The 23,866-nt window shown below is 49.3% G+C and overlaps 1 pseudogene; it reads right to left on the bottom strand.

The window, feature by feature from the left end:
• Positions 1-22,184: 22,184 nt before the first annotated feature.
• On the bottom strand, positions 22,185-22,315 carry LOC120916700 (annotated as a pseudogene).
• Between the last annotated feature and the right edge of the window lie 1,551 nt (positions 22,316-23,866).

Genomic DNA, 23,866 nt, shown 5'->3' with positions numbered 1-23,866 from the left:
GCACTGATATATACAGCACTGATGGGTGGCACTGATATATACAGCACTGATGGGTGGCACTGATATATACAGCACTGATGGGTGGCACTGATATATACCACACTGATGGGTGGCACTGATATATACAGCACTGATGGGTGGCACTGGTATATACAGCACTGATGGGTGGCACTGATATATACCACACTGATGGGTGGCACCGATATATACCACACTGATGGGTGGCACTGGTATATACAGCACTGATGGGTGGCACTGATATATACCACACTGATGGGTGGCACTGATATATACCACACTGATATACAGCACTGATGGGTGGCACTGATATACAACACCAGGGCCGCCATCATGAATTATGCGGCCCCTTACACAGCTTCAGGCATGGGCCCCCTGGAGCAAGGGGGGGGTGCTACTGTCTCAAATTGAGAAATGGGGGGTGCCGTTGCAAATTGGGGGACTATGAATTGAAAATGTTATAAAAAAAAGGGGGGGGGCGTTGGGTGTTGCCATCTGGGCCCCTGCTTGTACCCCCCCTGATTGCGGCCCTGTACAGCACTGATGAGGTGACACTGATGAAAAGGCACTAATATACAGCACTGATGAGGAGGCACTAATATACAGCATTGACGAGGCAGTACTAATATACAGCACTCATAGGAGGCACTAATATACAGCACTGATGAGGAGGCACTAATATACAGCACTGATGAGGAGGCACTAATATACAGCACTGACGAGGCAGTACTAATATACAGCACTGATAGGAGGCACTAATATACAGCACTGATAGGAGGCACTAATATACAGCACTGATGAGGAGGCACTAATATACAGCACTAATGAGGAGGCACTAATATACAGCATTGACGAGGCAGTACTAATATACAGCACTGATAGGAGGCACTAATATATAGCACTGATGAGGCACTAATATACAGCACTGATAGGAGGCACTAATATATAGCACTGATAGGAGGCACTAATATATAGCACTGATAGGAGGCACTAATATATAGCACTGATAGGAGGAACTAATATACGGCACTGATAGGAGGCACTAATATATAGCACTGATAGGAGGAACTAATATACGGCACTGATAGGAGGCACTAATATACGGCACTGATGAGGCACTAATATATAGCACTGATAGGAGGCACTAATATATAGCACTGATAGGAGGAACTAATATACGGCACTGATAGGAGGCACTAATATATAGCACTGATAGGAGGAACTAATATACGGCACTGATAGGAGGAACTAATATACGGCACTGATGAGGCACTAATATATAGCACTGATAGGAGGCACTAATATATAGCACTGATAGGAGGAACTAATATACGGCACTGATGAGGCACTAATATATAGCACTGATAGGAGGAACTAATATACGGCACTGATAGGAGAAACTAATATACAGCACTGATAGGAGGCACTAATATACAGCACTAATGAAGTTTTGGAATGGGAATATTGCAGAGGAACTCGCAAAATTAAGGAAAAACGTTCTGGACAGCCGCACTCCAAAAATAAATTGCTTTTATTTAAAAAAAAAAAAAAACACACAAAGCATGCCACAGCAGACGGGGTAAAAACTGACGCGTTTCACACCAAAGGTGCTTAGTAAGTTTGGTGTGACACGCGTCAGCTTTTACCCCGTCTGCTGTGGCATGCTTTTTGTGTGTTTTTTTTTTTTTTTTTTAATAAAAGCAATTTATTTTTGGAGTGCGGCTGTCCAGAACGTTTTTCCTTCATGTTGCATCATCCCATGCATTGCCGGCACCCTTGGCTTTGGATCAGGTGAGGAGACTTTGTGATTAGAGCGGTGATTCCTCTTTTTCATTGCAGAGAGGAACTCGTATAATGTCAGATGGGAGGAGGGAGAATCGGCTCTATATAAATTGGCATAGAATTCATGAAAGGATTCCATGATTCCGAGGGGATTCTGTGTCAAAGTGCCTGAGGTGGAATGGATTTTAGAAAAGGACAGGGGTCGGGATTTGGGGCAGAGCTTAGCTGCCAGTTTGGATCTGATCCTATCTTTTTGAGAATAAAATCGGGTTCCTGTCCACCTGAGGTGCTTCTGTCGTCAGGTTTAGCAGCTACCATGCTGCTTGCACAGAAGTCTGCTTCACGAAAGATTTACCATCGTACGTGAAAGGCCTACATCTACATGAGAGCCTCTTGACCTCTTTGGCTGTTGCTTCTGCCACATAGGAGTAAGGGGGCTGGGTAAGGAAGGTTTTTCTTTCGCAAAATAACTTTCTCTTATCGTCCATGGACGGACACAGCTCCTTAAATCTTGACAAGTGGGTTATGTTCCCTGTTTACAGGAGAGGACTAGGCAGAAACATGTTAAATAGTTAAATACATGTTACATTAACAGAGTTGAACAGCCCCGCCCAGGGGGCGGTCCCTCCAGACATAACCCTCCTCACTGCAGTTTGCAGCCCCAGTTTCGTTCTGCCTAGCAAAGGAGAAGGACGTATGGCTCCCTTTGGGCCCAGCGCCCTGAGGAGAAATTTTATTTTATTCTATCTTCTTTTATTTTATTTTCACTTTTTCTTGAAGAATCTTCTTTCAACTGTCGACTGAGAGACAGGCTGGATAATATAGATCCTTGTAGTCTACTCAGTCCGACCAGCAAGCGTGGGCACACCTTTGCAAAGAGGCTTGGTCTGCCACGCCATACCCCATGACTCCTGGGGTGGCCGGTGAGCTTTGCTCCGAGGTCCACATATGACTGGGCTGTGGTGTTGTCTCACTCACAGTGGACCGGGCCGACAGCTACCTCCATTTCGGTTGTAGTTCTGTCAGGAATGCGTCAGCGAGTCCTCGCTTGGACGGGTAAGTACAGTCCCTCCTGCTTCGGTGGGTTGGTACGGCTGGGCATTCCTGGGGTTCGGGGGTCCATTCCCCTTACTTCCCTGCTCCTTTACCTTGCTGCATTGCTAACATTGCCGCTGTCAGGGGGGAGGGGGCCTTCCTGAGGGGACTGTGTTATCTGGCCTGTGTTTTTTCTTTTTTGTATTGGGCTTTCCTGTGAGGTTAAAAGCCCTGTGATGAGCACAGATGTTTATGATTATACTTCAGCAGACGCTGACTGATTGGTGACACCTGTAATGGTTTTGCTTTTTATGCTGTATCTGTGTCTTATCCTTAAATAAAACAGCCCTAGGAGGCTTTCCTGTTTAAACACAGGTCCCTGCAAAAGTTACCTCACGGTTCTTTTCCTCACAGGCAGCGCTGGGCAGTCTCCTCCTGAGGGAGTCCCCTGGTTACCCCTGGTCAGCGCAGCAAGTGGGTGAGAGGCCCTGAATAGGGCTCTAGGAGCTTTTGTCTATTTCTATGGACAGGTGTGCATATTATAATACACACTATGTAAATATTGGAGTCAGTATCTGGGTCCTTCCCCACATGCTGGTGGTGGCAGCAGGTGTTAGCACCTGGGATTCCCACAGAGTTTTTATTGTTAGTCCTGGACACAGTTTGTGCCAGGGTGGGGGTGGACTGCGGGCGGGCGGTAAAAGAGTGCCCCCTTCCCCCGTTATCCCCTGGGGAATGCTCTGTTATGGAGCCATGGACTAGGTACCTAGTTAAAAAAAAAAAAAAAGGCAGAATAAGGCATTTATGGGTGCGCTTTTTACTGCTGCAAGGGACTCTCCTAAGCTGCATAGTGCAGCTGGGTTTCCGCCGAGGGCTCGGTCTTTTTTGGATCACACAAATCAGACCGCTGTGTAGGTTTTTTCCTTCTGTGCCCTTCTTTGATAATTTCTGAGATGCGGAATGAGAAAAGCCGCTGAGGGCTTTTGTAGTCCCTCACCGCCGGGCGGGAACCCCCACTTCTATGGATCTGACTGATAGAAGATCCGAAGTACTGACCCATTCCATGTTTACCATGCTGGGGTCTGGCTTGTGCCCACTACACTGGGGTCTCAGTCGACGCTGGCACCATTTTTTGGGAGGTTTTTCAATTGCATTGAAAACTCCCATTGGCGCCCATTTTGTCGTAGCCCCGCTATGGCGCAGCTTACATTGTGCCGGCCATTTTCCTGTGGCCGCGTTCTGAACCTCCCTTTTGATCTGGCGTCGGCACCATGGGTTTTCAGCTAGGAGCTCGCACTTATTTGAATTTTGTTGGGACAGCGAGGCTTTGCCTCATTGGCTACTTGGACGACTTTCTTCTGAGAGCAGCTTCTGTCTCCGACCTAGTGGATGGGTTATTCCCATTCAGACCCTCCGAAGATTCGGGTGGATGTTAAACGTTTAGGCAAAGGTCCTTCTTCCCCCTGGAGAAATTGCAGACTCTTCAGTCTGCGGTGAAGGTATTGGCATCACGCAATCGGTCTTCTCTCCGGGCGCCTGCTGGTTCGGGGTCTGTGGGTAGCCTCCTTCAAGGTGGTACTGTATGCCCAGTTCCACACCCTGGTTTTCCAGGGGAACTACTGTCCAGGTGGTAAAAAATCTCTTGTCTCTGAAATCATTAGATTCCTGTGCGCCACCTAGTCAGAGTCTCTCTGAGTTGGTGACAGAGATTCCCGACTCTTCGGTCCGGAAAGTTGTTCCTTCCTTCCAGTGGTCGGTGTTTACGACAGATGCCAGCTCACGGGTTGTGAACCTGGAGGTTCACAAAACTGGGGGGTCCAGTCGGCCCTGAGTCGCTGGACTTGCGTGGACCTATGACCACACCTCCTTGAATGTGTCTGGTCTCGGTAGCTACCCAGGGTCGGGCCTGGCTAGTGCCTGGTGAGAGACCGCCTGGGAATACCAGGTGCTGTCTACTGTTCATTGTCCTACTATTTTAGGCGATCAGGCTATGCTTCTCCTTGTGGTCGACCGATCTGGTTTCAGCCAGACAACGCCACGGCCTTGGCTTCAGTCTACCATCAGGTATGCCGGCAGGCGGACTACTGGAGTCGCCAGATGCTGGACCAGGGCGATTGGTCTTTGTGCTTGGGGTGTTTCGGCTCCCTTGCAGGAGGTGAGCCTCACATGGCATGGATCTCCTGGCAGCTTGTCTTCGCCGCAAGGGTGTCAAAGTTAGTGGCCAGGTCTAGTGATCTTGTACAGACGCGTCAGTCGCGCTGGTGGCCCTGTGTTGTCTGTATCAGTGATTTTTTGCCATTCCTCCATGGTAGTTGCTTCCTCGGCCGCTCCACAAAGTGGATGCTGAGGAGATCCCGATGATTCTAATCGCTCCAGATTGACCTCGGCGTCCTTGGTACGCTGATATCAGGCGCCTGGTAGCGGAGGCACCCTGGCGATTGCCAGGGCAGGAGGTTCCTGTCTCAAGGTCCCATACTTCCTCCTGTTGTACAGTCACTGACTTGCTCAACATGGTTATTGGAAGCCAGACTTTAGGTGACCAGGGTCTGTCTGACTCGGTCATCTCAACAGGGCACCGTAGTCTTCTTCCGGAGGATCTACCGTCGCACCTCTCTTGGTGCGAAGGGATGGAGTAACGTCCACGGGCGTACTCTCGGTGTCAAGGGTCCTGCTGTTTTTAAAGCTTGGATTGGATCTAAAAATTGCTTAAAGCACCGTTTGGGGGCAGATTTCAGCCTTGGCTGTGTTCGTTTAGTGGCCTTTTTGCGGCCCGTTCCCTGGTGGGTCCCCTTTTTTTGTGTGCAAGGGGTTTGTCATATACTTTCCCCTCTTGGCCCATCTCTTCCCCCATGAGTTTTGACTCTGGTGCTCTCGGTTCTTCAGGAACCTTCCTTTTGGAAACATCAGAGAGATTTTCTCTTGACACTATCTCAGAAGGTGGCCCCTTTAGTGGCCTTTACCTCTGTTAGAGGGGTTTCTGAGTTGGCGGTCTTGTCTTGCAAGCCGCCATGCTTGATCCCCCATAAGGATTAGGTGATGGTGCGCCCGCGACCTTCCCTTCTTCCGAAGGAGGTTTCGGCCTTTCATACTTTAGGCGTGGTACGCGCTTTGCGGGTATACCAGCCTACTACGGCTCCATTTCGGAGCTTCTGACTCTCTTTTGTGTCGGTGTCTGGTCCACAAAAGGGCCTGGCGGTCTCGTCGACCACCATTTCTCGGTGGATCAGGCAGGCCATCATACAGGCCTATGCTTCTAAGGGGCGGGCCCCCCTTTCCGGTCACGGCACTTTCGACCAGGGCAATTGGTGCTTCCTGGGGTTTTTTTTTTTTTTTTTTTTTTTTTTTGACATCATGCGTCGGTCTCACAGGTGTGCGAGGCGGCGATTTGCTCGTCCGTTCACGCTTTTTCCAGAATTTACATGGTTGCTGTGAGTGCATCTTATGATGTTTTTTTCAGCCGCTAGTTTTTGCCGGCGGCTGTTTAAAGTTGCACCTCCTCCGTTGAGGAGCTCTGCTTGTTTTGGGGTGAAGTTAAAATTGTTTTTACTGATATATTTCCCACCCCTCGTTTTTTGACACTGCTTGGGGACGTCCCACTTGTCAAGATTTAAGGAGCTGTGTCCGTCCATGGACGATAAGAGAAAATAGGATTTTTTGTACTCACCGTAAAATCCTTTTCTCTGAAGTCCATGGACGGACACAGCTCCCACCCCTCCTTTTTAGGTTTGTACTGCTTGTTACGAACTGAGGCTGCAAACTGCAGTGAGGAGGGTTATGTCTGGAGGGACCGCCCCCTGGGCGGGGCTGTTCAACTCTGTTAATGTAACATGTATTTAACTATTTAACATGTTTCTGCCTAGTCCTCTCCTGTAAACAGGGAACATAACCCACTTGTCAAGATTTAAGGAGCTGTGTCCGTCCATGGACTTCAGAGAAAAGGATTTTACGGTGAGTACAAAAAATCCTATTTTTATGCAAGGAAGATGGCTGATGTTCTTGAGAGACCAATTAGCAGACATTCGCCCTGGAAAAACAAAGAAAAGCCGTAGGACTTATTTTTGTATGAGAAATTTAGGCGGGAACAGGAATGACCATCTATAGGTGTTCTCCTTCTGGGTCAGTGATTGTAACAGGGGTTTAAGCGATCGCTGCTTTTGGACCATTTAAGGAGAGAGGTTTGCAAAGATTTGGACTTGATGGCCTTGAAATAGGAGGTGGTTTGAGTTGCGAGAAAGTTTCATTATTTCCTCGACCGAGTAGAAGTGTGGCTTAATGATGATATCTCTAGGAATGCCGTCTGTGCGTGGTGGTTGAAGGGTCCTGTGAGCTTTGTCCAGCTCCAGATGGTATTCTGGGATGTCGGGGATGAACTATTTGATGAATGAGCGGACTGCTGGTTGGACCACTTTGATCGATTCAGGGACCCCTCTTAGTCTAAAGTTATAGCATCTAGATTGATTCTGCAGATCATCACATTTTGACATGAATAGATGAGGTAATTTGGGTAGCCGTGTGTGCTAGGCCCCTGGAAAGAATTTTAGAAAAGACAGACATTAGAGATGGGAAGTCAGAAGGGGGATGAGGTTGATCAGGAGGGTCCCCACGGAATGACAGAAATGTCTTGACAGAGTTGTGAGCAAAAGCTCATCCATAATCCTTTAAAGTAGAGACTCCATGGATGCTGGTGAGGCGAGAGCCATAAGAGGGTTACTCGCTGTGGAACTAGTTGGTAGAGGCTCTGTGTCTCCTACTGTCCTGGTCAGCTATGGATTCCTCCTCTGCATCGGCCCCACGTGGAGTAGTGGGCGCCATCTTTGATTTTCCGAATGACCACAGGTTGGGATCTGATCCCCTGGCCTTCTGACGGTTCCCGGATCGTTTTCCGAGGTGTACCCAGTTGGAGCTGGAGCTGTCTGATTCGGTCATCTCAACCATGCTACAGGCACGAAAAGCTTCTTCCCGGGAAGATCTACCATCGTACCTGGAAGGCCTACATCTCTACGTGTGAAGAGATGGAGTGGCGTCCACCGACGTATTCTGTTTCCAGGGTCCTGCTGTTTTTACAGCGTGGGGTGGATCAGAAACTTGCCTTAAGCATCATTAAGGGGCAGATTTCAGCCTTGGGTGTTTTCTTTCAACGACCCTTGGTGACTCATTCGATGGTGGGTACGTTTGTGCAGGGGGTTCGACGTGTGATTCCCCCAATTAGACCACCACTTCCTCCGTGGGATTTGAATCTGGTGCTCTCAGTTCTTCAGGAACCTCCCTTTAAGAATATCAGAGAAATTCCTCTCATGACAGTATCTCAGAAAGTGGCTTTTCTGGTGGCCATCACTTCTGTTAGACGGGTTTCTGAATTGGCGGCCTTGTCTTGCAAGTCACCATACTTGGTCCTCCATAAGAATAAAGCGGTGCTGCTCCCGCAGCCTTCCTTCCTTCCGAAGGTAGTTTTCGGCTTTTCTCCTAAATGAGGACATTGTACTTCCATCCTTGTGTCCTCCGCTGTCGCATCCTAAAGAGGCTGCGCTCCATACTTTAGACGTGGTACGGCTCCGGCTCCGTTACGGAGGTCTGACTCACTGTTTGTGTCAGTGTCTGGTCCACAAAAGGGCCTGGCTGTCTCGTTGGCCACCATTTCTCGGTGGATCAGGCAGACCGTCATCCAAGCTTATGCCCTTAAGGGGCGGGCCTCCCTTTCCTGTCACGGCGCATTCGACCATTGTTATTGGTGCCTCCTGGGCTTTCCAACATCAAACGTCTGTCTCACAAGTGTCAGGCGGCAAATTGGTCGTCCGTTCACACCTTTTCCAAATTTTACAAGGTTGACGTGAATGCATCTTCAGATGCTTCCTTTGGCCGCAAGGTTTTGCAGGCGGCGCTTGAGGCCCGCGCTATAGCCGAATGACGGCTTCAGCGCGGACCTGAAAATCCAGGAGGACGTCATTTGACGTCCTCCCCTTTGCTCGTTCCCAGCGCGCACTCCCGAGCGCGCAGTGGGGAAATTCTGTGCTGGCCGTGTCCCTTGTCGCCGTGAACAGCCAGTCAGAGTGGCCGTTTGCTATGCGATCTGTGCGGCCAATGAGAGATGATCTCAAATGTAAACATATGAGATCATCTCTCATTGCTGCCTCTCCCTCCTCACACAGAGCCAGCGTGTGAGGAGGGAGAACGGATCTGTGAGTTACAAATTGTTAGTGTTACAGTGAGAATACAGTGCCATCCCAGTGCCCATAGGGATCTGTGTCCACCTGTGCTAATCTGCGCAGTGCCCACCTGTGCCACCTCATCAGTGCCCACCTGTGCCGCCAATCAGTGCCCACCTGTGCCGCCAATCAGTGCTCACCTGTGCCGCCAATCAGTGCCCACCTGTGCCGCCAATCAGTGCCTGGGGGGCATTTGTACTTTCCTGGCTTGTTAGGGTCTCAAGAAATGAGATAGGCCTTTAGTACATCAGGTGTGATCAGATGTGATTTTGTGAATTTTTTTATGATTTGCGCTATAGCTTGTAGACTCTAAAACTTTCACACAGACCAAATCATTTCCAAAAAGGTTGTGGCCAAAATTTATGAAGAAAAATTAATAATTTGCAAAATTGTATCACAGAAACTAAGAAAAAAATTTTTTTTTTCAAAATTTTCGGTCTCTTTTCATTAATAGCCCAAAAAATAAAAAGCCCAGAGGTGATCAAATACCACCAAAGGAAAGCTCTATTTGTATGAAAAAAAGGACAAAAAAATCATTTGGGTACAGTGTTGCATGACTGAGTAATTGTCATTCAAAGTGTGAGAGCGCTGAAAGCTGAAAATTGGTCTTGGCAGGAGGGGTGTTTAAGTGCCCAGTAAGCAAGTGGTTAAAGTTGCAACGCCTCCGTCGAGGAGCTCTGCTTGTTTGGGGTGAAGTTAGTTTTTGATTGCTCTTCCCACCCCTTGTTTTTTGACACTGCTTGGGGACGCCCACAAGTCAAGATTTAAGGAAGCTGTGTCCGTCCATGGATGAAAAGAGAAAAGGATTTTTCGGTGAGTACAAAAATCCTATTTTTCTTTACCTTCATGCATTCTATGCATGAAGGTACACAAGTCTTGTCTATTTAGGCCCCCCTCCCCCCCAATACTCACCTGAACCCCCTCTTGTTTCATTGATGTGCATGGGAGCCTTGGCTGTCCTGGGTGTCTCCCTCCTCTTTGGCTGAGACCATTGACTCCCACTGCTGTCATTGGGCCAATGAGTAGAGAGTGGGAGCGAGCTGCAGCTCTATGTGTCCTATGGATGCATAGTGTGGGGTTTGAGAGCGAGCATGCACCAGGGTCCCCATAGCTAGTGGCTTTCTATTGGGTGCACTAGTCAAGGGGGGGGAGCCAGGAGCAAGGATTAGGGAAGCCAGAAGATATGGATTGGGGCTGCTCTGTGCAAAACCACTACACAGAGCAGGTGAGTATAACATGTCTGTTTTTTTTTTATAAACAAACCCTTACAATCACTTTAACGCCTTGTTCATGTATATTGCAGTGACTAGCGTGTCACCGCACTGTTAGAACAGAGAGAGTGGGTAACCGCTCAAAGAGAACCAGGTAATCTGATTCCTGTGGTCCGAGCCAAGGGTGCAGGCAGTGCAATCAAAATGCAGGTTAGGATGAAGGAAAAAAGCTGGGACAGCCGCACTCCAAAAAAACTCCTCCTTTAATTAAAAATCACAAAATACATGCCACAGCAAAAAACAGCACAACAAAAGAAAAGCTGCCTTAGTGCTTCTTCATAGATGAAGAAGCACTAAGGCATAGTGCGAAACGTCAGCTTTTCTTTTGTTGTGCTGTTTTTTGCTGTGGCATGTATTTTGTGATTTTTAATTAAAGGAGGATTTTTTTTGGAGTGCGGCTGTCCCAGCTTTTTTCCTTCATCCTAACCTGCACTGTTAGAACACCGGTCACTACTAGGACACACAGAAAACAATTGTCTTCTATGTGTCCTATTCACACTGAAATACACCCCTGTGCACTTGAAATAAAGGGCCAGATTCAGATACCTTTAGGCGGGCGTAGCGTATCTCCTATACGCTACGCCGCCGTAACTTTGACAGGCAAGTCCCGTATTCAGAAACAATTTACGCCCAAAGTTACGGCGGCGTAGCGTATACGGGCCGGCGTAAGCCCGCCTTATTCAAAACTGGCTGGTAGGGGACGTGTTGTATGCTAACTAATCGTGACCCCACGTTTTTAACGAACGGCACATGCGCCGTCCGTGAAAGTAACCCAGTGCGCATGCTCCAAATAACGCCGCAAATAGTCAATGCTTTCGACGTGAACGTAACTTACGCAAAACCCTATTTGCGAACGACGGCGACTTACACCGCTCGTATCTTAGCCTAATTTATTATCTGGTTTCCAGAATACTCTTAAATTTAGGCGTAATGCTTTCTGAATCTAGCTAAGGAGGTTTTTCTCTTCCCCAGAATGTCTTCAGTCCAGAGGAGGAAAATGCAGCTGAAGACTCGCCTAAAGCTGGTAATGCATTCCGTGCACCAGAATATAATTGTTTTCTGATCATTACAATACATTAATGTGGAAACCTTCCAGCGTTACTGTGCATTTATGAGCGTTTTCCGTTGTTCGTCCCAAATGCTCCTCTCCTGAACGCGCTGGTGGTGCTTTTCTTTTTCTTCCTCTAAGCTCCTGTAAACGTCTATGAGTGAATGGACACAAGATAACAAAGAGATGTGTTTAGAGGCAGAAAAATAAAAATATCCAACGTTTGTAAAAGCTGCATTTTTGAGGTTCTGTGTGCACGAGGCCTTAGACAGTCAGGGAGAGCGATTCTATGCCTGAATACTATTCCCATTTCTTGGTCACAGAGCTTACACTCTTCTTCTCTCCCAGCGTGTTTCCTAAAAAAAAAAGAAGTCATCTGCAGAAGAACACAAGAGGAGAACCAAAGACGGCCCCTGAACAGGACATCGTGTATCTGCGCCCATCATCCCATACAGGCCTGTTCATTTTTTACTTCCATATTTTCTTGTTACACAGAGGTAGAAGGATACTGTACTCATTCTTTCATCCATTTTCACGCCTCAGTTACAGTTGTCCTTTGAAGAGCGATCCATATCCAGATCACTCTTCAGAGAGCACTTTACAGGCAGTGAAGGGACTTTACATTACCACCGCATTGTCTGTTTAAACCCCTTAGACTGGCCATTAACAGTTTGAATCTTGGCCGGTTTAGCAGGAACTGGCTGGTATTGGAACCATGTATTGGCAGGCTGAATGTACCAAGTTGATCAATCGATCAACTTGTGTACAACCAGCCTGTCAGATTCTACATGTGATTATCGCTAGTGGCTGGTATTGCTGCTAGCAATAATCACTGCCTTTTCCCTTCTCAGAGAATATAATGATTCAGCAGGAGAGATTCCCCTGTCAACCTGTGGTTGTAAGAAAGAAATTCGCTCTGTGTGTGGCCTGCCTTAAACATTGCACACTGTTGATGGCAGGGCTGTGGAGTCGGAGGAAATTTTGGGTACCTGGAGTCGGAGTCAGCAAACAATGCACCGACTCCAACTCTGACTCCTACTAAATTTAGATTGTCGAAACATTTAGGAGTTGAAACATTTATCTACCGACTCCACAGCCCTGGTTGCTGGGCACTCCCTATTCAGTTGAATGGGTCACTTACAGCAGGCAGGACTAACACATGACAGCAGGGGGTCATTTTTTCCAAGCATTGTGGCCATGGCATATGTAATACTCTTACGCGTATTTGTCACTTCTCGTGACTTCTTCAGGAGTGATGAATAGCAGAAGAGAAATAACCTGCTAATATGAACATTTTGTGTGGGGAAAAAAAATAAAAATCTTGATTTTACAAAGAATTGTGGGGAAAAAATGACAACTTAAAAAAAAAAAAACTTACCATGCCTCTTTCTAAATACCTTCTAAATACCTTGGAATGTCTTCTTTCCAAAAAAAGGGACATTTGGGGGGTATTTGCACTTTTCTGGCATGTTAGGGTCTCAATAAATATTTTCAGATATCGACACCATAGCTTGTGGACTCTGTCACTGTCACAAAGACCAAATCATATCCACCAATTTGTACTTATTTTTACCAAAGATATGTAGCAGTATACATTTTGGCAAAAATGTATGAAGAACAATTACTAATTTGCAAAATTTTAGAACAGAAACAAATATTTTTTTTTTTTTTTTACAGAATTTTCAGTCTTTTTTCCTTTATAGCATAAAAAATAAAAACAACCCAGAGGTGATTATATATCAGACAGGAGGCTCATATCTTATGCATTAATCTTCCTTTATTAATGCTCACAGCAGAATGTATTTCTAAAAATTCAATGTAAAAAATTCTTAAAACACACTACCACCCCCAGCAGTCCCCACAGTCACTAGCCCCACCCCTACGGAGGTCTCCATAAAAGGGGGCTGCTTGTGGTGGTTCCTCCTCTTTCTTTCTGCTCACAGCTAGATAAGATAAGTATACTCGTCAATACTGTGTCTTTTACAGGACTTTATACCAGTATTTGATTATTATTATTGGAATATTTCTATTATATTATTTTATTATTATTCTATTATCTATTATTTTATTATTATTTTAATTTTACTATTATTAGTATTTCTGTTTGATACTCATCCGTTTTTTCATCCATTATTTCTGTCATTAGACTGTTTCTGCAGCCATCTATTCTCCTCATTTCTTTACTTCACTTTCTTTTACCTGACAATCGGAGAATTTGGGGGTCCGCCCCCTCCCTGTGACAGAGTTGCGACTCTTCCACTCCTCTGCTTGTCCTTCTTCCTATGCGACCGCTCCCTCGGCGCCATCTTACCTTCTCCCCTTCTTCTCCACAGTACACGCGCGCTGCGGGGCTTTCGGCTCCCGCCCCGCTCAGCCAATCGGAACGCAGTGGCCGAGATATCGCTATATCTCGCCACGGGCCGCTCCTCTCTCTCTAATTCACCTCCCCTCCGTTGCCAGTCCGGCGCCAACGGAAGGGAGGATAGGACTGGAGCCTGCAGACGCTGCTCTGCACCCTGGTAACCCATTTTGGCTGCTCTTACCCTAAAACGCCCAGCGCTATTTTGCCCAATAACTGCCTGCTTTAGCCACCTGATCTGCCAATCAGATTTATCTCTCACTACTGTGAATCTGAGCAAAACACATGGCTGACCCCACTCAACTGAGTCCCAATGGGGAAATCTCCCCCTCAGGCAACTCACACACACTTAGCGCTTCCCAGTTACAGGACATAATCCAGATGTCCATCCAGGCTGCCCTGGCTTCCACTGTTCCAGTCCCTTGGACTCAACAGCCCACAATTACTCCACCACTGCCACCACAGGACAGTGAACCACCTACAAAAAAGGGCAAATCCTCTCACAAGAGGAAACACACCCTGGTGGTGCATGACTCCCCGGCAGGGGAAGTAAATAATTTGCCACAGGTAGCCCCTAACATGGTCTACCAACCCCAGCATCAATCTACTGTCTCTCGACCCCTGGACCCCAGGGAGAAACAACAAACGGGGTACAAAGCCGTTAGAAGGGCTAAACCAAATTCCTATGACGAATCCTCTGATGATGACTCTGCCGACCCCTCTGAAGGGTCGTGATCTCGGAGTCCGAATCAGGTACGGAAGATGCTGGGGCCATGGCACTTGACACAGCTGCCACTCCTGCCACGCAGGATGAAATCCTCCTGGACGCCCTTGGAGAACCCTTTTTCTCCCCGGACGCAATTACCCACCCGCGCTCCGGAGAGTGGACCCCCTTACCACACGTATAACAATATGTGGAGCTGTGGGCAAGGAAGTCCCTGGATAGATCTGGCCGTAATAAATTGAGAGCCGAATGCCCCAGACCCTCAATACCTAAAAAGGTTGTGGCCACCCCAGAGGTGGACCCGGTCTTAACCAAATACCTTCTCAAAACGGGAAAGTTTCAAAAGAAAGGTATCGAACGATCCTTTCGGTCAATACAAGACCGCGTACTGGACCTTATGGGCCCTCTCACTAAGATCCTTAACCTCTCCGAGCAAGCTGCGGCTTCTGGCAGGGCCGGTGCAAGGATTTTTGACACCCTAGGCGAAACCTAATTTTGCCGCCCCCACTGGGTCCGCCCCTGACTCCACCCCCTTCGCCAGTGTTAAATGGTTTGATTTAACCCTCTAACTTCTACATCTGTAAGACAGCTTGTTCTTTTGAAAAACATAAGACTTAGGCCTCTTTCACACGGAGCGGACCGTTTTAGTGTCCGCTCCGTGTGTGTCCGTTGGCTCAGCGGGGATCATCCGTAATCCCCGCTGAGCTGTCGGTGGACAGGGCGGTTCCCGCACACTGTGCAGAGACCGCCCTGTCTTTCCTCCGCTCTCCCCTATGGGGAATCGAATGAATACGGACCGTCTGTTCGTCTTCATCTGATCCCTTCCCCTGGACGGAAGAAAAATAGGGTTTTCTTCCGTCCGCAAAAGCGGATCTTTGCGGACGTGGATGGTTGCGGACGTTAGCGGATGCTCCATCCGCTAATGGACGCGATCCCATAGGGATGCATTACAAGTCCGTAAACGGACTTGTAATAAACGGACGAATGGTCCGCTAATGTGAAAGGGGCCTTACTAGCAGGATCACCAGGTTAATATAAAAGAGAAAACCTAAAAAAAATAAAAAAAGAACAAAACTAATGCAGCCACCCATCTATAAATTGGTAATCTGCAGTAAATTAAATATTTTGCTTTAATACCACTTTAAGAGGATAAAGTTAATCAAGTAATTCTGTTATACAATTAATATATAGGCAGATGATGGTAAGGAAGGAGTTAAAACAAGAGATAAACAGACTGGAGTAAAGCTACTTCCAGTGCTGACAAGGAAAGAGAGTGAAGGGGGCTGTCAGGGAGGGAGAGAGAGGGTGAAGGGGGCTGTCAGGGAGGGAGAGAGAGAGAGTGAAGGGGGCTGTCAGGGAGGGAGAGAGAGGGGGGGGCTGTCAGGGGGGAGAGAGAGAGTGTGAAGGGGCTGTCAGGGAGAGAGAGAGGGGAGGGGGGAGAGGAAGAGAGTGAAGGGGCTGTTGGGGAGAGAGAGAGGGGGGGCTGTCAGGGAGAGAGAGAGGGGGGGCTGTCAGAGAGAGGAGGAGAGAGAGGGGGCTGTTAGAGAGAGAGCTGTCAGACAGAGAGAGAGAGGGGGCTGTCAGACTGAGAGAGAGAGAGAGAGAGAGAGAGAGGGGGGCTGTCAGAGAGAGAGAGAGAGAGAGAGGGGGGGCTGTGAGAGAGAGAGAGAGAGAGAGAGAGGGCTGTCAGAGAGAGGGGGGGGCTGTCAGAGAGAGAGAGCTGTCAGACAGAGAGAGAGGGGGCTGTCAGACTGAGTGGGGAGAGAGAGAGAGAGAGAGAGGGGGGGGGCTGTCAGAGAGAGAGAGCTGTCAGACAGAGAGAGAGAGGCTGTCAGTGAGAGAGAGGGGGACTGTCAGAGAGAGAGGGGGGTCAGGGAGAGAGGGGTGCTGTCAGAGAGAGAGGGGGGCTGTCAGAGAGAGAGGAGGGGCTGTCAGAGCGAGAGGAGGGGCTGTCAGGGAGAGAGAGGGGGACTGTCAGAGAGAGAGGGGGGTCAGGGAGAGAGGGGTGCTGTCAGGGAGAGAGGGGGACTGTCAGAGAGAGAGGGGGGTTGTCAGAGAGAGAGGAGGGGCTATCAGAGAGGGGGGCTGTCAGGAAGAGAGGGGGGGTTGTCAGGGAGAGAGGGGGGGTTGTCAGGGAGAGAGGGGGCTGTCAGAGAGAGAGGGGGGCTGTCAGAGAGAGAGGGGGGCTGTCAGGGAGAGAGGGGGGCTGTCAGGGAGAGAGGGGGGCTGTCAGGGAGAGAGGGGGGCTGTCAGGGAGAGAGGGGGGCTGTCAGGGAGAGAGGGGGGCTGTCAGGGAGAGGGGGGGTTGGCAGGGAGAGAGGGGGGGGCTGGCAGGGAGAGGGGGGGTTGGCAGGGAGAGAGGGGGGGTTGGCAGGGAGAGAGGGGGGGTTGGCAGGGAGAGGGGGGGGTTGTCAGGGAGAGGGGGGCTGTCAGGGAGAGGGGGGGTTGGCAGGGAGAGGGGGGGTTGGCAGGGAGAGGGGGGGGCTCGCAGGGAGAGAGAGGGGGGCTGTCAGGGAGAGAGGGGGGGGTTGGCAGGGAGAGGGGGGGCTGTCAGGGAGAGGGGGGGCTGGCAGGGAGAGAGAGGGGGCTGTCAGAGATAGAAGGGAGCAGAGTCTGGTAAATGAAAGAGCTCACTCACTTGGGAATAGTCAGTCTCACTGGTACTTCATTCAGCAGTGTTTTGTGTGTCTGCTTGTTTTGGATCTTCCCGCCCACCTCCTCTTCACAGACGAGTGCACAGGAGGGACGGGACGCAGGAGAAGTCTCTGTAGCTGCTCCGGGCAGACATGGTGGATTGGACAGAGGACACAGGAGGGGCGGGACTCTGGAGAAGTGTGGAGATCATGTGACATCATGATCTCAAAGCAGAGAGGGGGAATATCTGGACACACCAGAGCGGAGAACGCTCTGCTGGGGGAACTGCATAGCTGATGGACACATCAGAGTGGAGAGAGCCCCGTGCGCGGGGGGGGGGGTCGTCGGCGGCGGCTCTGTTTGACACATGTCAGAGCTGCCTGCTAGATAGTGGAAAGCTCTGCACAGTGCGTGTGGGAGTAGAATAAACAGCGGCTGAGCGCCCTAGGCGGCCGTGCGCTCCAAGCGGCTGCTTAATCTGCCTAGTGGTAGCGCCGGCCCTGGCTTCTGGACAACCGGTGGATCTACCTCAACTAAGAGGCTGGGCCCAAAGAGCCCTATGTCTAGCCGGCACGGCAAACACGGCATGCTCTGTAGAAAGACGCAGGTCCATCCTCATGCGCCTAGATCCCCAGCTGTCCCACCTGGCGGAATCTGAGCCTGGTCCCTCGGCCGAGGGCATGCTCTTTGGCGAAACGGTTATAAAGGACATAAATAAATTTGTGGGCTTGTTCACCAGCCTGGACAAGGCCCAAAACTCCCTACGGAGAACCGGGACCAATAAGTTTTTAACAGGGCCGGCAGAAATAGAGGCCGTTCTGCCGGCCGTGCCACTTTCTATAGGCCGCAGGGCAGACCCCCTGCTCAATATCAATACCAGGCTCCGTCCTATGCCGCCCCAGTGGCTCAACCAGCACCATTCTTTCCTCCCCGAGGCAGACCCTGGCGCGGACGCGGGGGACTGGGATACCCACGATCCAGACCTCCTACCGGTGAGTATGCCTTACACCACACTCAGTCAAGTTCCTGTGGGGGGTCGTCTGAAGTATTTTACCCACGCCTGGTCTGCGATTACGGCAGACGCGTGGATATTACACTCAGTAGAGGGATTTGTTATAGACATACTGTCCCCTCCGATCCTCAACCAGATCCCTCCCCCCATTCGGTTTGCGACACGGAGCTGTCTTCTCATAGACAAGGAGATTCGAGACCTCCTGACCAAACATGCAATCATAGAAGTGGATCCTTCTTCCCCAGGTTTCGTGAGCAACCTGTTTCTAGTACACAAAAAAGGGGGAGGCTTCCGCCCTGTAATAAACCTCAGGGGTCTAAATCAATACGTCGAATATCGACATTTCAAGATGGAAGGAATCCATTTCCTCCGAGACCTTCTCCACACCGGGGACTGGCTCGTAAAGATAGATCTAAAAGACGCATACCTAACGGTCCCTATACACCCAGACTCGCAACATCTGCTCCGGTTCCCGTGGAGAGACAGGATGTGGCAATTCACTTGCCTCCCATTCGGCCTGTCATCCGCCCCATGGTGTTTCACCAAGATCATGAAACCGGTGGTGGCAGCTCTAAGAAGCAGAGGTGTACGCCTGATTATTTATCTGGGCGACATTCTCATCATGGCCTATTCCAGGAGTCAATCTCTCCTCCACATGTCATGGACTTTGGAACTGATACAGTCACTGGGCTTCATTATCAATCACGACAAGTCCATCTTAATACCATCCCAACAGATGGAATTCCTGGGCTTCACGGTAGACACCGTTTTATCCACCCTCAGTCTTCCCAAACCCAAACTCGCCCTCATCCGCAAGGAGATTCGTTCGGCACTACGCCGAGACTGCCTTTCCCTCTGTACACTGGCACGGTTGGTGGGTCTTCTTGCGGCCTCCATTCAGGCCATATTTCCGGCCCCGTTACATTACAGGGCCCTTCAGAGGCTCAAAATCATGCATCTAAGACAGGGCCTCAGATACTCAGACGAGATTCCCCTCTGTCAGGAGGCTACCGAGGAGTTGAGATGGTGGCTCCACCACGCCGTCGAATGGAACGGCCGGACCATCTTCAACCCCAACCCGGACATCGTCATAGAATCGGACGCCAGTCGGCGGGGCTGGGGCGCCCGGTGCGGGACAGCCTCCACGGGAGGAACATGGTCCGCAGCGGAGACCTCCTTGCACATCAACGCACTAGAACTATTGGCAGCCCTGTTCGCTGTCAAGAGCTTCATGCCTCATACCCCCACAGGCTGTATCCTGTTCCGCATGGACAATGTGGCGGCGGTGCAATACGTCAACCGTCTAGGGGGTACCAAATCCAAAACCCTGGCTTACATAGCGAAAGACTTCTGGCACTTTTGCTTAACCCACAACATTACCCCTATAGCGGAATACATTCCGGGAGTCTCCAACTCAGTTGCCGACTGGAATTTGCGATATCTTCGCGATTCCAGCGACTGGAGACTAGATCGCTCTATATTTCTTCGCTTGCAGCGTCTCTGGGGACCGCTATCCTTGGATCTCTTCGCTTCTCGCCTCAATCATCAACTGCCCCACTTCTTCAGTTGGAGGCCGGATCCGGAGGCATATGCGGTGGACGCTCTCCGCCAGTCCTGGCCAGAGGGAACACATTACGCGTTCCCACCTTTCCAATTGATTCCCAGACTCCTCCTACGGATAAATCATCTGGGGGCGGTGGTAGTACTGATTGCACCTTGGTGGCCTTCCCAACCATGGTTCCCGATGCTACTGGGAATGGCGATAGACCTTCCCAGGCTTATCCCCCCTTTGCCACATCTCCTCACCAGTCCGAACGGGGACCCCCACCCACTGATTCGCGACAACAACCTTCCACTTCTGGCATGGTTGGTATCGGGATCCCAACCCCAGGTAGAGTCCTTTCAGAATCAGCTCAGAACCTACTCGCCCTGGCCTGGGCCCCCGGGACTAAATCGGCATATCGATCGGCCTGGAGGCTCTGGGTGCGTTGGTGTGATCAACGACAGGTTGATCCCATTCACGCCCCTGTAGCACTGATAGTGAATTATTTGGCGGATTCCTTTGAATCCAGTAAGTCATACAGCTCTATCAATATCTATAGATCAGCTATCTCAGCATACCATTGCCCCGTAGATTCCTTGCCAGTCGGCAGACACCCGTTAGTATGCCGACTCTTGCGAGGCGCCAAATTTCAACGTCCCCCTAGGCCTAGATACCAAGCGACCTGGGATGTTTCCAAGGTGCTTGATATGTTCGCCAATTGGGGGGAGAACACGGACCTATCTCTTAGACTTTTATCCATAAAACTTACGGTCCTTCTCTGTCTGATTTCCATCAAGAGGGTATCAGATGTGAGGGCTCTGGACATCTCCAGGCGGCAGTTTTCGCCGCAAGGTGTTGAATTCTCCATAGTCCGCAGGACCAAGACCAGAATCCAGTCAGTATTCTACCCTGCTTTTCCTACACACCCCTCACTCTGTGTAGTGCGTTGCCTACAGGCATACGAGTCCCAGACCTCTGCTCTGCGTCCCACGGATTCCTCTCAATTTCTTATCTCCTATGTCAAACCTCACCTTCCCGTCTCAGCTGCCTCTCTAGCACGCTGGGTGAGAACCGCCATGGGAATGGCAGGGATCGACATTACCCTATTCGGTGCTCATTCCACCAGAGGTGCCATGGCTACCAAGGTGATCGTATCAGGAGGCTCTCTTTCAGATCTTTTGAGAGCGGCGGATTGGTCTTCAGAGACCACGTTCCGTCATTTCTATTTTAGACCACAGGACCACGTTTCTATGTCGGTCCTTTCTTAAGGCTATCAGTATTATATTGTATGTACTTTTCATATCTACATGTTGTGAACACTAGCTTTGAACTTGCATAAGATATGAGCCTCCTGTCTGATATATAATTTGAGATTTTCCTAGCTTGTGACGGAAAATATTGATTATATGAAGACAGGAGGCGAGTATCTTCCCTCCCGTTCCCCCCCCCTATTACGATTGTTTTTCATATTCTCAGGTTACTGATCGACGATCCGGATATTACAGACGGATACTCCAATTTTTTTTTTCTGTTGAAAAGCCTGTGGCGTGCAAAACACAACCCAAAAACTCCACCCGGTGCAGGGAAAAATGTGCACACACATAAAGAGTGACATCACAAAAAACTGCGACGGGTGCAAACGTCAGTGGTCCTCCGAAAAGGACCCGTCTCTGATCCCCCGGGGCGTTAGGCTCCTGACAGGGACTAGAGTTACTGTGGTCCATACAGCCGAAGCCATATGGACCCATCTTGGTCCAAGCAGCCGAAGCCACAAGGACCCAACATCCTCGGAGGGACTGCCGAAACAGAACCCTCCTCGGTGAGGCTCCCCCGAAGGGAGACCCCATGAGAGCCGGTGAACCTAACCAGAAGGCCGAGTCCACCAACTCCCAAGACTTTCAGAGACCGGCCCGAGGACCCGCACCCTACTCGCCACACATAAAGTGCAAGCACCAACAAAAAAAGTGACAAACAAAACAACACACGGGGAAAAATAATAAAAGAAAGTGGGGAACAGGAAGATGGGAAGGTGAGGAAAGTGACCAATGTGAAATACATTGGCCGGCCCTCCGGCCAGGATAAAAATTCCACTGGTCCTAGCCAAAAGGCCCGGCCCAAGCGGCAGGTGTGAAAAGTGTGTTGTGGAGATCAGTGACCTGAAGGTGCCACACGATGAGTGCCCCTCAAACACTCGTGCAATGTATGGCACCCCTGGACTGCCACTCCAGGGGCACAATCTCCACGGGCTTTTCAACGGTCCCTAGCCCCCGGTCCGGACCGGCAGCACCCTTCCCAGCCAGGAAGGTGGGAGAAGAGGTTGGGGAGAGCCTACTGACGCAGACTCTACCCACAACCCCTATCTCTCCCACCTAATCACATTCTGGAAGTACTACCCGCTCCATCCCGGTTAAAGGAGAAGCAAGGGTTCCCTCCAGAACAACTGACTGGGGCAGTTACCACCAAATCCAGGCCAACGGCCAGGGACCCGGCCTCTTGGCTTCGACCTCATGCCTCTCTGTCCAAATCAGAAGGCTTCCACCTCCACACCAACAGGCTTAGCGTCCGCCGACTGCCATCCCTTTCCCCCTGCCACAGGGTACCGGGGACAGTCAGCTTAGCACCACCTATTGGCAACTGATAAGAACAGATACTACACTTGATCTTAGCCAAAAGGCCGAGAAGCGATCGAATCTAATGCCAATAATGAAAAAAAGAAATTCTAAAATGAAACCGTTTACAGACGGATACTCCAATTTGGAGAATGAGTGAATCTTGCCTTCACGTTGGAACGCAAATCACCTGAAGAGCCCCGTTGGGATCAGTTGTTCCTGAGACCCCTGTTGGGTCACGGTTAGTGCTTCATTTCCCTTTCGGAAGTTCTCGGACTTCGACCGGCCGGTTTGGACTCCGATGTCTATGCTTGGATCCTCCGTTGTGGTACCGTTTACCTAAATGGATTCGCATCAAGAAAGAGGAGGAACCACCACAAGCAGCCCCCTTTTATGGAGACCTCCGTAGGGGTGGGGCTAGTGACTGTGGGGACTGCTGGGGGTGGTAGTGTGTTTTAAGAATTTTTTACATTGAATTTTTAGAAATACATTCTGCTGTGAGCATTAATAAAGGAAGATTAATGCATAAGATACTCGCCTCCTGTCTTCATATAATCAATATTTTCCGTCACAAGCTAGAAAAATCTCAAATTAAATACCACCAAAAGAAAGCTCTTTTTGTGTGAAAAAAAAAGGACAAAAATTTCATTTGGTTACAGTGTTGTATGACTGAGTAATTGTCATTCAAATTGTGAGAGCACCGAAAGCTGAAAATTGGTCAGGTTATTAAGTGGGTTTAAATGCCCAGTGGTTAAGGGGGTTTATAGAGGAAGTAAACCCTTGTTTTTTTTTTTGTTTTTTTAAATAACCTGTAAGAGAAACTAACTCCTTTTACTGAAACCGAGTTCAGTTATACCGACCCTGATGGGCTAACCTTGGCTGGTGCCAAACTTGTGTGCATATAGCTCCGTCTTTGGCTACCATGTGTATCTACTGTACGGGTCCTGTCTTTAGCAGGCTAGGGCAGAGGTCATAACTTTTAGGCCTCGTACACACGATAGGTTAGCCAGAGGACAACGGTCTGATGGACCGTTTTCATCAGTCAAAACCGATCGTGTGTGGGCCCCATCGGTTTTTTAACCTTAGGTTAAAAAAAAAGCCAACTTGCTTTAAAATTAACCTATGGACTCCTAACCGATAGGTCAAAAACGATCGTTAGTAGGCACGACCATTGGTTAAAAATCCACGCATGCTCAGAATCAAGTTTAATGCCGCGTACAGACTGTCGTTTTTTGTGATGAAATAAAACAACGTTTTAAATCATGAAATAAAACGACGTTTTTGAAACATCATTTTCAAAAACGATGTTGCCTACACACCATCGTTTTTTCACAATGCTCTAGCAAAGCGAGGTTACGTTTCACCACTTTTTTCCATTGAAGCGCGCTTCATAACTAGCTTCTGGGCATGCGCGGGTTTAAAAACGTCGTTTGAAACGTCGTTTTTTGGTACACACGGTCAATTTCTGTGAAACAAAAAACGACGTTTTGAAAAACGACACAAAAAATTCAAGCATGTTTGAATTTTTTTTGGTCGTTTTTTTGAAGACATAAAACAACGTTTTGCCCACACACGATCATTTTAAATTATTTTTTCATCACAAAAAACGACCGTCTGTACGCGGCATA

Source organism: Rana temporaria, chromosome 10 (genome assembly GCF_905171775.1).
Source record: "Rana temporaria chromosome 10, aRanTem1.1, whole genome shotgun sequence".
NCBI lineage: Eukaryota > Metazoa > Chordata > Amphibia > Anura > Ranidae > Rana > Rana temporaria.
This window is presented reverse-complemented; position numbering and strand designations above follow the sequence as displayed.